This window comes from Ranitomeya variabilis, chromosome 5 (assembly GCF_051348905.1).
Source record: "Ranitomeya variabilis isolate aRanVar5 chromosome 5, aRanVar5.hap1, whole genome shotgun sequence".
In the NCBI taxonomy this organism is placed as follows: domain Eukaryota; kingdom Metazoa; phylum Chordata; class Amphibia; order Anura; family Dendrobatidae; genus Ranitomeya; species Ranitomeya variabilis.
The window spans coordinates 593,506,981-593,523,977 of record NC_135236.1 but is presented as its reverse complement, the minus strand read 5'-3'; the positions used below and the strand labels follow the sequence as shown (position 1 = coordinate 593,523,977).

The window sequence follows — 16,997 nt, the reverse complement described above, 5'->3', positions numbered from 1 at the left end:
CAGTATTATGAGATCTTGAAATGTTTTTGTACTTATTCTTATGATTTTGCTAACATGCAAATTAGCATGTGATTTAATCTTCTTTTGTATTTGCATGATTTTCCAGTTTTCAGTTCAGATAAAGACTGTTGAAAGAATCCTTGCTTTTTTCTAATGTTTAGAGACATGCCCATTCAAATCCCACTGCTGCCATTATTATGAGGTTTTGAGAACCCTTTGATCTAATTCTTATGATTTTGTATTTTCATGAGTGTGTTAATTTCTGTTTAGGAAGAGACAGGTGAAAGAATCTTTGATTTTTCCTATTGTTAAGAGACTTACCCATATTCCAACAGACTTGTGAGTTCAAATCCCACTGCTGCCACTAGTATGAGTTCTTTTAAACCTTTTTATCTCATTCTTATAATTATGCTAACATGCAAAATTAGCATATGCTTTAATCTCACTGCTGCCAGTATAATGAGATCTTGAAATGTTTTTGTACTTATTCTTATGATTTTGCTAGCATGCAAATTAGCATGTGATATAATCTTCTTTTGTATTTGTATGATTTAGCAGTTTTCAGTTAAGATAAAGACCGTTGATAGAATCTTTGTTTTTGCCTAATGTTTAGAGACATGCCCATTTTCCAAAATGTACTAATTTTAAATGTTGTCAAATGTACTTCACTTTCTCTAAGGAAGCTTAAGTAACCATGCTGTTTAAGGTAGCATGGCCAAGTGGTCTAAGGCGCTGGATTTAGGCTTCAGTCTCTTTGGAGGCGTGGGTTCAAATCCCACTGCTGCCAACATATTGAGGTTTTGAAAACTTTTTCAGCTTATATTTATGATTTTGCTAATAGAAAAATTAGCATATTTTTGTATGAGTGCGTGCTTTGCTTTTTTGGAAAAGACAAAAGATAGAATCATTGCTTTTTCCTTTTTGTTTAGAGACCTATCCATTTTCCACAATGCACAAGTTTAAAATGTAGTCAGATACACTAAACTTACTCTAAGGAAGCTCTTTTAATGATGCATTAGGTAGCATGGCCGAGCGGTCTAAGGCGCTGGATTAAGGCTCCAGTCTCTTCGGAGGCGTGGGTTCAAATCCCGCTGCTGCTAGTATTATGAGGTTTTGAGAACCCTTTGATCTAATTCTGAGTATTTTGTATTTCCATGAGTGTGTGCATTTCTGTTTTGGAAAAGACAGTTGAAAGAATCATTGATTGTTCCTATTGTTTAGAGACTTACCTAAATTTTAACAGACTTGTGGGTTCAAATGCCACTAGTATGAGTTCTTTTAAACCTTTTTATCTTATTCTTATAATTATGCTAACATGCAAAATTAGCATATGCTTTAAACCCACTGCTGCCAGTATTATGAGATCTTGAAATGTTTTTGTACTTATTCTTATGATTTTGCTAACATGCAAATTAGCATGTGATTAAATCTTCTTTTGTATTTGCATGATTTTCCAGTTTTCAGTTCAGATAAAGACTGTTTTCAGTTCAGATAAAGACTGTTGAAAGAATCCTTGCTTTTTTCTAATGTTTAGAGACATGCCCATTCAAATCCCACTGCTGCCATTATTATGAGGTTTTGAGAACCCTTTGATCTAATTCTTATGATTTTGTATTTTCATGAGTGTGTTAATTTCTGTTTAGGAAGAGACAGGTGAAAGAATCTTTGATTTTTCCTATTGTTAAGAGACTTACCCATATTCCAACAGACTTGTGAGTTCAAATCCCACTGCTGCCACTAGTATGAGTTCTTTTAAACCTTTTTATCTCATTCTTATAATTATGCTAACATGCAAAATTAGCATATGCTTTAATCTCACTGCTGCCAGTATAATGAGATCTTGAAATGTTTTTGTACTTATTCTTATGATTTTGCTAGCATGCAAATTAGCATGTGATATAATCTTCTTTTGTATTTATATGATTTAGCAGTTTTCAGTTAAGATAAAGACCGTTGATAGAATCTTTGTTTTTGCCTAATGTTTAGAGACATGCCCATTTTCCAAAATGTACTAATTTTAAATGTTGTCAAATGTACTTCACTTTCTCTAAGGAAGCTTAATTAACCATGCTGTTTAAGGTAGCATGGCCAAGTGGTCTAAGGCGCTGGATTTAGGCTTCAGTCTCTTTGGAGGCGTGGGTTCAAATCCCACTGCTGCCAACATATTGAGGTTTTGAAAACTTTTTCAGCTTATATTAATGATTTTGCTAATAGAAAAATTAGCATATTTTTGTATGAGTGCGAGCTTTGCTTTTTTGGAAAAGACAAAAGATAGAATCATTGCTTTTTCCTTTTTGTTTAGAGACCTATCCATTTTCCACAATGCACAAGTTTAAAATGTAGTCAGATACACTAAACTTACTCTAAGGAAGCTCTTTTAATGATGCATTAGGTAGCATGGCCGAGCGGTCTAAGGCGCTGGATTAAGGCTCCAGTCTCTTCGGAGGCGTGGGTTCAAATCCCGCTGCTGCTAGTATTATGAGGTTTTGAGAACCCTTTGATCTAATTCTGAGTATTTTGTATTTCCATGAGTGTGTGCATTTCTGTTTTGGAAAAGACAGTTGAAAGAATCATTGATTGTTCCTATTGTTTAGAGACTTACCTAAATTTTAACAGACTTGTGGGTTCAAATGCCACTAGTATGAGTTCTTTTAAACCTTTTTATCTTATTCTTATAATTATGCTAACATGCAAAATTAGCATATGCTTTAAACCCACTGCTGCCAGTATTATGAGATCTTGAAATGTTTTTGTACTTATTCTTATGATTTTGCTAACATGCAAATTAGCATGTGATTTAATCTTCTTTTGTATTTGCATGATTTTCCAGTTTTCAGTTCAGATAAAGACTGTTGAAAGAATCCTTGCTTTTTTCTAATGTTTAGAGACATGCCCATTCAAATCCCACTGCTGCCATTATTATGAGGTTTTGAGAACCCTTTGATCTAATTCTTATGATTTTGTATTTTCATGAGTGTGTTAATTTCTGTTTAGGAAGAGACAATTGAAAGAATCTCTGATTTTTCCTATTGTTAAGAGACTTACCCATATTCCAACAGACTTGTGAGTTCAAATGCCACTAGTATGAGTTCTTTTAAACCTTTTTATCTCATTCTTATAATTATGCTAACATGCAAAATTAGCATATGCTTTAATCTCACTGCTGCCAGTATAATGAGATCTTGAAATGTTTTTGTACTTATTCTTATGATTTTGCTAGCATGCAAATTAGCATGTGATATAATCTTCTTTTGTATTTGTATGATTTAGCAGTTTTCAGTTAAGATAAAGACCGTTGATAGAATCTTTGTTTTTGCCTAATGTTTAGAGACATGCCCATTTTCCAAAATGTACTAATTTTAAATGTTGTCAAATGTATTTCACTTTCTCTAAGGAAGCTTAACTAACCATGCTGTTTAAGGTAGCATGGCCGAGTGGTCTAAGGCGCTGGATTTAGGCTTCAGTCTCTTTGGAGACGTGGGTTCAAATCCCACTGCTGCCAACATATTGAGGTTTTGAAAACCTTTTCAGCTTATATTTATGATTTTGCTAATAGAAAAAATTAGCATATTTTTGTATGAGTGCGTGCTTTGCTTTTTTGGAAAAGACAAAAGATAGAATCATTGCTTTTTCCTTTTTGTTTAGAGACCTATCCATTTTCCACAATGCACAAGTTTAAAATGTAGTCAGATACACTAAACTTACTCTAAGGAAGCTCTTTTAATGATGCATTAGGTAGCATGGCCGAGCGGTTTAAGGCGCTGGATTAAGGCTCCAGTCTCTTCGGAGGCGTGGGTTCAAATCCCACTGCTGCCAGTATTATGAGGTTTTGAGAACCCTTTGATCTAATTCTGAGTATTTTGTATTTCCATGAGTGTGTGCATTTCTGTTTTGGAAAAGACAGTTGAAAGAATCATTGATTGTTCCTATTGTTTAGAGACTTACCTAAATTTTAACAGACTTGTGGTTTCAAATGCCACTAGTATGAGTTCTTTTAAACCTTTTTATCTTATTCTTATAATTATGCTAACATGCAAAATTAGCATATGCTTTAAACCCACTGCTGCCAGTATTATGAGTTCTTGAAATGTTTTTGTACTTATTCTTATGATTTTGCTAACATGCACATTAGCATGTGATTTAATCTTCTTTTGTATTTGCATGATTTTCCAGTTTTCAGTTCAGATAAAGACTGTTGAAAGAATCCTTGCTTTTTTCTAATGTTTAGAGACATGCCCATTCAAATCCCACTGCTGCCATTATTATGAGGTTTTGAGAACCCTTTGATCTAATTCTTATGATTTTGTATTTTCATGAGTGTGTTAATTTCTGTTTAGGAAAAGACAGTTGAAAGAATCATTGATTTTTCCTATTGTTAAGAGTCTTACCCATATTCCAACAGACTTGTGAGTTCAAATCCCACTGCTGCCACTAGTATGAGTTCTTTTAAACCTTTTTATCTCATTCTTATAATTATGCTAACATGCAAAATTAGCATATGCTTTAATCTCACTGCTGCCAGTATAATGAGATCTTGAAATGTTTTTGTACTTATTCTTATGATTTTGCTAGCATGCAAATTAGCATGTGATATAATCTTCTTTTGTATTTGTATGATTTAGCAGTTTTCAGTTAAGATAAAGACCGTTGATAGAATCTTTGTTTTTGCCTAATGTTTAGAGACATGCCCATTTTCCAAAATGTACTAATTTTAAATGTTGTCAAATGTACTTCACTTTCTCTAAGGAAGCTTAATTAACCATGCTGTTTAAGGTAGCATGGCCGAGTGGTCTAAGGCGCTGGATTTAGGCTTCAGTCTCTTTGGAGGCGTGGGTTCAAATCCCACTGCTGCCAACATATTGAGGTTTGGAAAACCTTTTCAGCTTAAATTTATGATTTTGCTAATAGAAAAATTAGCATATTTTTGTATGAGTGCGTGCTTTGCTTTTTTGGAAAAGACAAAAGATAGAATCATTGCTTTTTCCTTTTTGTTTAGAGACCTATCCATTTTCCACAATGCACAAGTTTAAAATGTAGTCAGATACACTAAACTTATTCTAAGGAAGCTCTTTTAATGATGCATTAGGTAGCATGGCCGAGCGGTCTAAGGCGCTGGATTAAGGCTCCAGTCTCTTCGGAGGCGTGGGTTCAAATCCCACTGCTGCCAGTATTATGAGGTTTTGAGAACCCTTTGATCTAATTCTGAGTATTTTGTATTTCCATGAGTGTGTGCATTTCTGTTTTGGAAAAGACAGTTGAAAGAATCATTGATTGTTCCTATTGTTTAGAGACTTACCTAAATTTTAACAGACTTGTGGGTTCAAATGCCACTAGTATGAGTTCTTTTAAACCTTTTTATCTTATTCTTATAATTATGCTAACATGCAAAATTAGCATATGCTTTAAACCCACTGCTGCCAGTATTATGAGATCTTGAAATGTTTTTGTACTTATTCTTATGATTTTGCTAACATGCAAATTAGCATGTGATTTAATCTTCTTTTGTATTTGCATGATTTTCCAGTTTTCAGTTCAGATAAAGACTGTTGAAAGAATCCTTGCTTTTTTCTAATGTTTAGAGACATGCCCATTCAAATCCCACTGCTGCCATTATTATGAGGTTTTGAGAACCCTTTGATCTAATTCTTATGATTTTGTATTTTCATGAGTGTGTTAATTTCTGTTTAGGAAGAGACAGGTGAAAGAATCTTTGATTTTTCCTATTGTTAAGAGACTTACCCATATTCCAACAGACTTGTGAGTTCAAATCCCACTGCTGCCACTAGTATGAGTTCTTTTAAACCTTTTTATCTCATTCTTATAATTATGCTAACATGCAAAATTAGCATATGCTTTAATCTCACTGCTGCCAGTATAATGAGATCTTGAAATGTTTTTGTACTTATTCTTATGATTTTGCTAGCATGCAAATTAGCATGTGATATAATCTTCTTTTGTATTTGTATGATTTAGCAGTTTTCAGTTAAGATAAAGACCGTTGATAGAATCTTTGTTTTTGCCTAATGTTTAGAGACATGCCCATTTTCCAAAATGTACTAATTTTAAATGTTGTCAAATGTACTTCACTTTCTCTAAGGAAGCTTAAGTAACCATGCTGTTTAAGGTAGCATGGCCAAGTGGTCTAAGGCGCTGGATTTAGGCTTCAGTCTCTTGGGAGGCGTGGGTTCAAATCCCACTGCTGCCAACATATTGAGGTTTTGAAAACTTTTTCAGCTTATATTTATGATTTTGCTAATAGAAAAATTAGCATATTTTTGTATGAGTGCGTGCTTTGCTTTTTTGGAAAAGACAAAAGATAGAATCATTGCTTTTTCCTTTTTGTTTAGAGACCTATCCATTTTCCACAATGCACAAGTTTAAAATGTAGTCAGATACACTAAACTTACTCTAAGGAAGCTCTTTTAATGATGCATTAGGTAGCATGGCCGAGCGGTCTAAGGCGCTGGATTAAGGCTCCAGTCTCTTCGGAGGCGTGGGTTCAAATCCCGCTGCTGCTAGTATTATGAGGTTTTGAGAACCCTTTGATCTAATTCTGAGTATTTTGTATTTCCATGAGTGTGTGCATTTCTGTTTTGGAAAAGACAGTTGAAAGAATCATTGATTGTTCCTATTGTTTAGAGACTTACCTAAATTTTAACAGACTTGTGGGTTCAAATGCCACTAGTATGAGTTCTTTTAAACCTTTTTATCTTATTCTTATAATTATGCTAACATGCAAAATTAGCATATGCTTTAAACCCACTGCTGCTGCCAGTATTATGAGATCTTGAAATGTTTTTGTACTTATTCTTATGATTTTGCTAACATGCAAATTAGCATGTGATTTAATCTTCTTTTGTATTTGCATGATTTTCCAGTTTTCAGTTCAGATAAAGACTGTTGAAAGAATCCTTGCTTTTTTCTAATGTTTAGAGACATGCCCATTCAAATCCCACTGCTGCCATTATTATGAGGTTTTGAGAACCCTTTGATCTAATTCTTATGATTTTGTATTTTCATGAGTGTGTTAATTTCTGTTTAGGAAAAGACAGTTGAAAGAATCATTGATTTTTCCTATTGTTAAGAGACATACCCATATTCCAACAGACTTGTGAGTTCAAATCCCACTGCTGCCACTAGTATGAGTTCTTTTAAACCTTTTTATCTCATTCTTATAATTATGCTAACATGCAAAATTAGCATATGCTTTAATCTCACTGCTGCCAGTATTATGAGATCTTGAAATGTTTTTGTACTTATTCTTATGATTTTGCTAGCATGCAAATTAGCATGTGATATAATCTTCTTTTGTATTTGTATGATTTAGCAGTTTTCAGTTAAGATAAAGACTGTTGATAGAATCTTTGTTTTTGCCTAATGTTTAGAGACATGCCCATTTTCCAAAATGTACTAATTTTAAATGTTGTCAAATGTACTTCACTTTCTCTAAGGAAGCTTAATTAACCATGCTGTTTAAGGTAGCATGGCCGAGTGGTCTAAGGCGCTGGATTTAGGCTCCAGTCTCTTTGGAGGTGTGGGTTCAAATCCCACTGCTGCCAACATATTGAGGTTTTGAAAACCTTTTCAGCTTATATTTATGATTTTGCTAATAGAAAAATTAGCATATTTTTGTATGAGTGCGTGCTTTGCTTTTTTGGAAAAGACAAAAGATAGAATCATTGCTTTTTCCTTTTTGTTTAGAGACCTATCCATTTTCCACAATGCACAAGTTTAAAATGTAGTCAGATACACTAAACTTACTCTCAGGAAGCTCTTTTAATGATGCATTAGGTAGCATGGCCGAGCGGTCTAAGGCGCTGGATTAAGGCTCCAGTCTCTTTGGAGGCGTGGGTTCAAATCCCACTGCTGCCAGTATTATGAGGTTTTGAGAACCCTTTGATCTAATTCTGAGGATTTTGTATTTCCATGAGTGTGTGCATTTCTGTTTTGGAAAAGACAGTTTTAGACTTTAGTTTAGAGACTTACCTAAATTTTAACAGACTTGTGGGTTCAAATGCCACTAGTATGAGTTCTTTTAAACCTTTTTATCTTATTCTTATAATTATGCTAACATGCAAAATTAGCATATGCTTTAAACCCACTGCTGCTGCCAGTATTATGAGATCTTGAAATGTTTTTGTACTTATTCTTATGATTTTGCTAACATGCAAATTAGCATGTGATTTAATCTTCTTTTGTATTTGCATGATTTTCCAGTTTTCAGTTCAGATAAAGACTGTTGAAAGAATCCTTGCTTTTTTCTAATGTTTAGAGACATGCCCATTCAAATCCCACTGCTGCCATTATTATGAGGTTTTGAGAACCCTTTGATCTAATTCTTATGATTTTGTATTTTCATGAGTGTGTTAATTTCTGTTTAGGAAGAGACAGGTGAAAGAATCTTTGATTTTTCCTATTGTTAAGAGACTTACCCATATTCCAACAGACTTGTGAGTTCAAATCCCACTGCTGCCACTAGTATGAGTTCTTTTAAACCTTTTTATCTCATTCTTATAATTATGCTAACATGCAAAATTAGCATATGCTTTAATCTCACTGCTGCCAGTATAATGAGATCTTGAAATGTTTTTGTACTTATTCTTATGATTTTGCTAGCATGCAAATTAGCATGTGATATAATCTTCTTTTGTATTTGTATGATTTAGCAGTTTTCAGTTAAGATAAAGACCGTTGATAGAATCTTTGTTTTTGCCTAATGTTTAGAGACATGCCCATTTTCCAAAATGTACTAATTTTAAATGTTGTCAAATGTACTTCACTTTCTCTAAGGAAGCTTAATTAACCATGCTGTTTAAGGTAGCATGGCCAAGTGGTCTAAGGCGCTGGATTTAGGCTTCAGTCTCTTTGGAGGCGTGGGTTCAAATCCCACTGCTGCCAACATATTGAGGTTTTGAAAACTTTTTCAGCTTATATTTATGATTTTGCTAATAGAAAAATTAGCATATTTTTGTATGAGTGCGTGCTTTGCTTTTTTGGAAAAGACAAAAGATAGAATCATTGCTTTTTCCTTTTTGTTTAGAGACCTATCCATTTTCCACAATGCACAAGTTTAAAATGTAGTCAGATACACTAAACTTACTCTAAGGAAGCTCTTTTAATGATGCATTAGGTAGCATGGCCGAGCGGTCTAAGGCGCTGGATTAAGGCTCCAGTCTCTTCGGAGGCGTGGGTTCAAATCCCGCTGCTGCTAGTATTATGAGGTTTTGAGAACCCTTTGATCTAATTCTGAGTATTTTGTATTTCCATGAGTGTGTGCATTTCTGTTTTGGAAAAGACAGTTGAAAGAATCATTGATTGTTCCTATTGTTTAGAGACTTACCTAAATTTTAACAGACTTGTGGGTTCAAATGCCACTAGTATGAGTTCTTTTAAACCTTTTTATCTTATTCTTATAATTATGCTAACATGCAAAATTAGCATATGCTTTAAACCCACTGCTGCCAGTATTATGAGATCTTGAAATGTTTTTGTACTTATTCTTATGATTTTGCTAACATGCAAATTAGCATGTGATTTAATCTTCTTTTGTATTTGCATGATTTTCCAGTTTTCAGTTCAGATAAAGACTGTTGAAAGAATCCTTGCTTTTTTCTAATGTTTAGAGACATGCCCATTCAAATCCCACTGCTGCCATTATTATGAGGTTTTGAGAACCCTTTGATCTAATTCTTATGATTTTGTATTTTCATGAGTGTGTTAATTTCTGTTTAGGAAAAGACAGTTGAAAGAATCATTGATTTTTCCTATTGTTAAGAGACATACCCATATTCCAACAGACTTGTGAGTTCAAATCCCACTGCTGCCACTAGTATGAGTTCTTTTAAACCTTTTTATCTCATTCTTATAATTATGCTAACATGCAAAATTAGCATATGCTTTAATCTCACTGCTGCCAGTATTATGAGATCTTGAAATGTTTTTGTACTTATTCTTATGATTTTGCTAGCATGCAAATTAGCATGTGATATAATCTTCTTTTGTATTTGTATGATTTAGCAGTTTTCAGTTAAGATAAAGACCGTTGATAGAATCTTTGTTTTTGCCTAATGTTTAGAGACATGCCCATTTTCCAAAATGTACTAATTTTAAATGTTGTCAAATGTACTTCACTTTCTCTAAGAAAGCTTAATTAACTATGCTGTTTAAGGTAGCATGGCCGAGTGGTCTAAGGCGCTGGATTTAGGCTCCAGTCTCTTTGGAGGCGTGGGTTCAAATCCCACTGCTGCCAGTATTATGAGGTTTTGAGAACACTTTGATCTAATTCTGAGGATTTTGTATTTCCATGAGTGTGTGCATTTCTGTTTTGGAAAAGACAGTTTTAGACTTTAGTTTAGAGACTTACCTAAATTTTAACAGACTTGTGGGTTCAAATGCCACTAGTATGAGTTCTTTTAAACCTTTTTATCTTATTCTTATAATTATGCTAACATGCAAAATTAGCATATGCTTTAAACCCACTGCTGCCAGTATTATGAGATCTTGAAATGTTTTTGTACTTATTCTTATGATTTTGCTAACATGCAAATTAGCATGTGATTTAATCTTCTTTTGTATTTGCATGATTTTGCAGTTTTCAGTTCAGATAAAGACTGTTGAAAGAATCCTTGCTTTTTTCTAATGTTTAGAGACATGCCCATTCAAATCCCACTGCTGCCATTATTATGAGGTTTTGAGAACCCTTTGATCTAATTCTTATGATTTTGTATTTTCATGAGTGTGTTAATTTCTGTTTAGGAAAAGACAGTTGAAAGAATCATTGATTTTTCCTATTGTTAAGAGACGTACCCATATTCCAACAGACTTGTGAGTTCAAATCCCACTGCTGCCACTAGTATGAGTTCTTTTAAACCTTTTTATCTCATTCTTATAATTATGCTAACATGCAAAATTAGCATATGCTTTAATCTCACTGCTGCCAGTATAATGAGATCTTGAAATGTTTTTGTACTTATTCTTATGATTTTGCTAGCATGCAAATTAGCATGTGATATAATCTTCTTTTGTATTTGTATGATTTAGCAGTTTTCAGTTAAGATAAAGACCGTTGATAGAATCTTTGTTTTTGCCTAATGTTTAGAGACATGCCCATTTTCCAAAATGTACTAATTTTAAATGTTGTCAAATGTACTTCACTTTCTCTAAGGAAGCTTAATTAACCATGCTGTTTAAGGTAGCATGGCCGAGTGGTCTAAGGCGCTGGATTTAGGCTTCAGTCTCTTTGGAGGCGTGGGTTCAAATCCCACTGCTGCCAACATATTGAGGTTTTGAAAACCTTTCCAGCTTATATTTATGATTTTGCTAATAGAAAAATTAGCATATTTTTGTATGAGTGCGTGCTTTGCTTTTTTGGAAAAGACAAAAGATAGAATCATTGCTTTTTCCTTTTTGTTTAGAGACCTATCCATTTTCCACAATGCACAAGTTTAAAATGTAGTCAGATACACTAAACTTACTCTAAGGAAGCTCTTTTAATGATTCATTAGGTAGCATGGCCGAGCGGTTTAAGGCACTGGATTAAGGCTCCAGTCTCTTCGGAGGCGTGGGTTCAAATCCCACTGCTGCCAGTATTATGAGGTTTTGAGAACCCTTTGATCTAATTCTGAGTATTTTGTATTTCCATGAGTGTGTGCATTTCTGTTTTGGAAAAGACAGTTGAAAGAATCATTGATTGTTCCTATTGTTTAGAGACTTACCTAAATTTTAACAGACTTGTGGTTTCAAATGCCACTAGTATGAGTTCTTTTAAACCTTTTTATCTTATTCTTATAATTATGCTAACATGCAAAATTAGCATATGCTTTAAACCCACTGCTGCCAGTATTATGAGATCTTGAAATGTTTTTGTACTTATTCTTATGATTTTGCTAACATGCAAATTAGCATGTGATTTAATCTTCTTTTGTATTTGCATGATTTTCCAGTTTTCAGTTCAGATAAAGACTGTTGAAAGAATCCTTGCTTTTTTCTAATGTTTAGAGACATGCCCATTCAAATCCCACTGCTGCCATTATTATGAGGTTTTGAGAACCCTTTGATCTAATTCTTATGATTTTGTATTTTCATGAGTGTGTTAATTTCTGTTTAGGAAGAGACAGTTGAAAGAATCTCTGATTTTTCCTATTGTTAAGAGACTTACCCATATTCCAACAGACTTGTGAGTTCAAATGCCACTAGTATGAGTTCTTTTAAACCTTTTTATCTCATTCTTATAATTATGCTAACATGCAAAATTAGCATATGCTTTAATCTCACTGCTGCCAGTATAATGAGATCTTGAAATGTTTTTGTACTTATTCTTATGATTTTGCTAGCATGCAAATTAGCATGTGATATAATCTTCTTTTGTATTTGTATGATTTAGCAGTTTTCAGTTAAGATAAAGACCGTTGATAGAATCTTTGTTTTTGCCTAATGTTTAGAGACATGCCCATTTTCCAAAATGTACTAATTTTAAATGTTGTCAAATGTACTTCACTTTCTCTAAGGAAGCTTAATTAACCATGCTGTTTAAGGTAGCATGGCCGAGTGGTCAAAGGCGCTGGATTTAGGCTTCAGTCTCTTTGGAGGCGTGGGTTCAAATCCCACTGCTGCCAACATATTGAGGTTTTGAAAACCTTTCCAGCTTATATTTATGATTTTGCTAATAGAAAAATTAGCATATTTTTGTATGAGTGCGTGCTTTGCTTTTTTGGAAAAGACAAAAGATAGAATCATTGCTTTTTCCTTTTTGTTTAGAGACCTATCCATTTTCCACAATGCACAAGTTTAAAATGTAGTCAGATACACTAAACTTACTCTAAGGAAGCTCTTTTAATGATGCATTAGGTAGCATGGCCGAGCGGTCTAAGGCGCTGGATTAAGGCTCCAGTCTCTTCGGAGGCGTGGGTTCAAATCCCGCTGCTGCTAGTATTATGAGGTTTTGAGAACCCTTTGATCTAATTCTGAGTATTTTGTATTTCCATGAGTGTGTGCATTTCTGTTTTGGAAAAGACAGTTGAAAGAATCATTGATTGTTCCTATTGTTTAGAGACTTACCTAAATTTTAACAGACTTGTGGGTTCAAATGCCACTAGTATGAGTTCTTTTAAACCTTTTTATCTTATTCTTATAATTATGCTAACATGCAAAATTAGCATATGCTTTAAACCCACTGCTGCCAGTATTATGAGATCTTGAAATGTTTTTGTACTTATTCTTATGATTTTGCTAACATGCAAATTAGCATGTGATTTAATCTTCTTTTGTATTTGCATGATTTTCCAGTTTTCAGTTCAGATAAAGACTGTTGAAAGAATCCTTGCTTTTTTCTAATGTTTAGAGACATGCCCATTCAAATCCCACTGCTGCCATTATTATGAGGTTTTGAGAACCCTTTGATCTAATTCTTATGATTTTGTATTTTCATGAGTGTGTTAATTTCTGTTTAGGAAGAGACAGGTGAAAGAATCTTTGATTTTTCCTATTGTTAAGAGACTTACCCATATTCCAACAGACTTGTGAGTTCAAATCCCACTGCTGCCACTAGTATGAGTTCTTTTAAACCTTTTTATCTCATTCTTATAATTATGCTAACATGCAAAATTAGCATATGCTTTAATCTCACTGCTGCCAGTATAATGAGATCTTGAAATGTTTTTGTACTTATTCTTATGATTTTGCTAGCATGCAAATTAGCATGTGATATAATCTTCTTTTGTATTTGTATGATTTAGCAGTTTTCAGTTAAGATAAAGACCGTTGATAGAATCTTTGTTTTTGCCTAATGTTTAGAGACATGCCCATTTTCCAAAATGTACTAATTTTAAATGTTGTCAAATGTACTTCACTTTCTCTAAGGAAGCTTAATTAACCATGCTGTTTAAGGTAGCATGGCCAAGTGGTCTAAGGCGCTGGATTTAGGCTTCAGTCTCTTTGGAGGCGTGGGTTCAAATCCCACTGCTGCCAACATATTGAGGTTTTGAAAACTTTTTCAGCTTATATTTATGATTTTGCTAATAGAAAAATTAGCATATTTTTGTATGAGTGCGTGCTTTGCTTTTTTGGAAAAGACAAAAGATAGAATCATTGCTTTTTCCTTTTTGTTTAGAGACCTATCCATTTTCCACAATGCACAAGTTTAAAATGTAGTCAGATACACTAAACTTACTCTAAGGAAGCTCTTTTAATGATGCATTAGGTAGCATGGCCGAGCGGTCTAAGGCGCTGGATTAAGGCTCCAGTCTTTTCGGAGGCGTGGGTTCAAATCCCGCTGCTGCTAGTATTATGAGGTTTTGAGAACCCTTTGATCTAATTCTGAGTATTTTGTATTTCCATGAGTGTGTGCATTTCTGTTTTGGAAAAGACAGTTGAAAGAATCATTGATTGTTCCTATTGTTTAGAGACTTACCTAAATTTTAACAGACTTGTGGGTTCAAATGCCACTAGTATGAGTTCTTTTAAACCTTTTTATCTTATTCTTATAATTATGCTAACATGCAAAATTAGCATATGCTTTAAACCCACTGCTGCCAGTATTATGAGATCTTGAAATGTTTTTGTACTTATTCTTATGATTTTGCTAACATGCAAATTAGCATGTGATTTAATCTTCTTTTGTATTTGCATGATTTTCCAGTTTTCAGTTCAGATAAAGACTGTTGAAAGAATCCTTGCTTTTTTCTAATGTTTAGAGACATGCCCATTCAAATCCCACTGCTGCCATTATTATGAGGTTTTGAGAACCCTTTGATCTAATTCTTATGATTTTGTATTTTCATGAGTGTGTTAATTTCTGTTTAGGAAAAGACAGTTGAAAGAATCATTGATTTTTCCTATTGTTAAGAGACATACCCATATTCCAACAGACTTGTGAGTTCAAATCCCACTGCTGCCACTAGTATGAGTTCTTTTAAACCTTTTTATCTCATTCTTATAATTATGCTAACATGCAAAATTAGCATATGCTTTAATCTCACTGCTGCCAGTATTATGAGATCTTGAAATGTTTTTGTACTTATTCTTATGATTTTGCTAGCATGCAAATTAGCATGTGATATAATCTTCTTTTGTATTTGTATGATTTAGCAGTTTTCAGTTAAGATAAAGACCGTTGATAGAATCTTTGTTTTTGCCTAATGTTTAGAGACATGCCCATTTTCCAAAATGTACTAATTTTAAATGTTGTCAAATGTACTTCACTTTCTCTAAGAAAGCTTAATTAACTATGCTGTTTAAGGTAGCATGGCCGAGTGGTCTAAGGCGCTGGATTTAGGCTCCAGTCTCTTTGGAGGCGTGGGTTCAAATCCCACTGCTGCCAGTATTATGAGGTTTTGAGAACACTTTGATCTAATTCTGAGGATTTTGTATTTCCATGAGTGTGTGCATTTCTGTTTTGGAAAAGACAGTTTTAGACTTTAGTTTAGAGACTTACCTAAATTTTAACAGACTTGTGGGTTCAAATGCCACTAGTATGAGTTCTTTTAAACCTTTTTATCTTATTCTTATAATTATGCTAACATGCAAAATTAGCATATGCTTTAAACCCACTGCTGCCAGTATTATGAGATCTTGAAATGTTTTTGTACTTATTCTTATGATTTTGCTAACATGCAAATTAGCATGTGATTTAATCTTCTTTTGTATTTGCATGATTTTGCAGTTTTCAGTTCAGATAAAGACTGTTGAAAGAATCCTTGCTTTTTTCTAATGTTTAGAGACATGCCCATTCAAATCCCACTGCTGCCATTATTATGAGGTTTTGAGAACCCTTTGATCTAATTCTTATGATTTTGTATTTTCATGAGTGTGTTAATTTCTGTTTAGGAAAAGACAGTTGAAAGAATCATTGATTTTTCCTATTGTTAAGAGACGTACCCATATTCCAACAGACTTGTGAGTTCAAATCCCACTGCTGCCACTAGTATGAGTTCTTTTAAACCTTTTTATCTCATTCTTATAATTATGCTAACATGCAAAATTAGCATATGCTTTAATCTCACTGCTGCCAGTATAATGAGATCTTGAAATGTTTTTGTACTGATTCTTATGATTTTGCTAGCATGCAAATTAGCATGTGATATAATCTTCTTTTGTATTTGTATGATTTAGCAGTTTTCAGTTAAGATAAAGACCGTTGATAGAATCTTTGTTTTTGCCTAATGTTTAGAGACATGCCCATTTTCCAAAATGTACTAATTTTAAATGTTGTCAAATGTACTTCACTTTCTCTAAGGAAGCTTAATTAACCATGCTGTTTAAGGTAGCATGGCCGAGTGGTCTAAGGCGCTGGATTTAGGCTTCAGTCTCTTTGGAGGCGTGGGTTCAAATCCCACTGCTGCCAACATATTGAGGTTTTGAAAACCTTTCCAGCTTATATTTATGATTTTGCTAATAGAAAAATTAGCATATTTTTGTATGAGTGCGTGCTTTGCTTTTTTGGAAAAGACAAAAGATAGAATCATTGCTTTTTCCTTTTTGTTTAGAGACCTATCCATTTTCCACAATGCACAAGTTTAAAATGTAGTCAGATACACTAAACTTACTCTAAGGAAGCTCTTTTAATGATTCATTAGGTAGCATGGCCGAGCGGTTTAAGGCACTGGATTAAGGCTCCAGTCTCTTCGGAGGCGTGGGTTCAAATCCCACTGCTGCCAGTATTATGAGGTTTTGAGAACCCTTTGATCTAATTCTGAGTATTTTGTATTTCCATGAGTGTGTGCATTTCTGTTTTGGAAAAGACAGTTGAAAGAATCATTGATTGTTCCTATTGTTTAGAGACTTACCTAAATTTTAACAGACTTGTGGTTTCAAATGCCACTAGTATGAGTTCTTTTAAACCTTTTTATCTTATTCTTATAATTATGCTAACATGCAAAATTAGCATATGCTTTAAACCCACTGCTGCCAGTATTATGAGATCTTGAAATGTTTTTGTACTTATTCTTATGATTTTGCTAACATGCAAATTAGCATGTGATTTAATCTTCTTTTGTATTTGC

The 16,997-nt window shown here is 33.8% G+C and overlaps 6 non-coding genes across 6 annotated transcripts; all 6 read left to right on the top strand.

Annotated features, from left to right (window-relative positions):
* Nucleotides 1-3,734: 3,734 nt before the first annotated feature.
* Nucleotides 3,735-3,816, top strand: TRNAL-AAG (transfer RNA leucine (anticodon AAG)). Its single transcript has one exon. It is a non-coding gene; the product is annotated as a tRNA-Leu (tRNA).
* A 1,269-nt stretch (nt 3,817-5,085) lies between these two features.
* TRNAL-AAG (transfer RNA leucine (anticodon AAG)) lies at nt 5,086-5,167 on the top strand. Its single transcript has one exon. It is a non-coding gene; the product is annotated as a tRNA-Leu (tRNA).
* A 2,310-nt stretch (nt 5,168-7,477) lies between these two features.
* On the top strand, nt 7,478-7,559 carry TRNAL-UAG (transfer RNA leucine (anticodon UAG)). The gene has a single exon. It is a non-coding gene; the product is annotated as a tRNA-Leu (tRNA).
* A 231-nt stretch (nt 7,560-7,790) lies between these two features.
* On the top strand, nt 7,791-7,872 carry TRNAL-AAG (transfer RNA leucine (anticodon AAG)). The gene has a single exon. It is a non-coding gene; the product is annotated as a tRNA-Leu (tRNA).
* A 2,295-nt stretch (nt 7,873-10,167) lies between these two features.
* TRNAL-UAG (transfer RNA leucine (anticodon UAG)) lies at nt 10,168-10,249 on the top strand. The gene has a single exon. It is a non-coding gene; the product is annotated as a tRNA-Leu (tRNA).
* Nucleotides 10,250-15,234: 4,985 nt separating this feature from the next.
* TRNAL-UAG (transfer RNA leucine (anticodon UAG)) lies at nt 15,235-15,316 on the top strand. Its single transcript has one exon. It is a non-coding gene; the product is annotated as a tRNA-Leu (tRNA).
* Nucleotides 15,317-16,997: the final 1,681 nt, after the last annotated feature.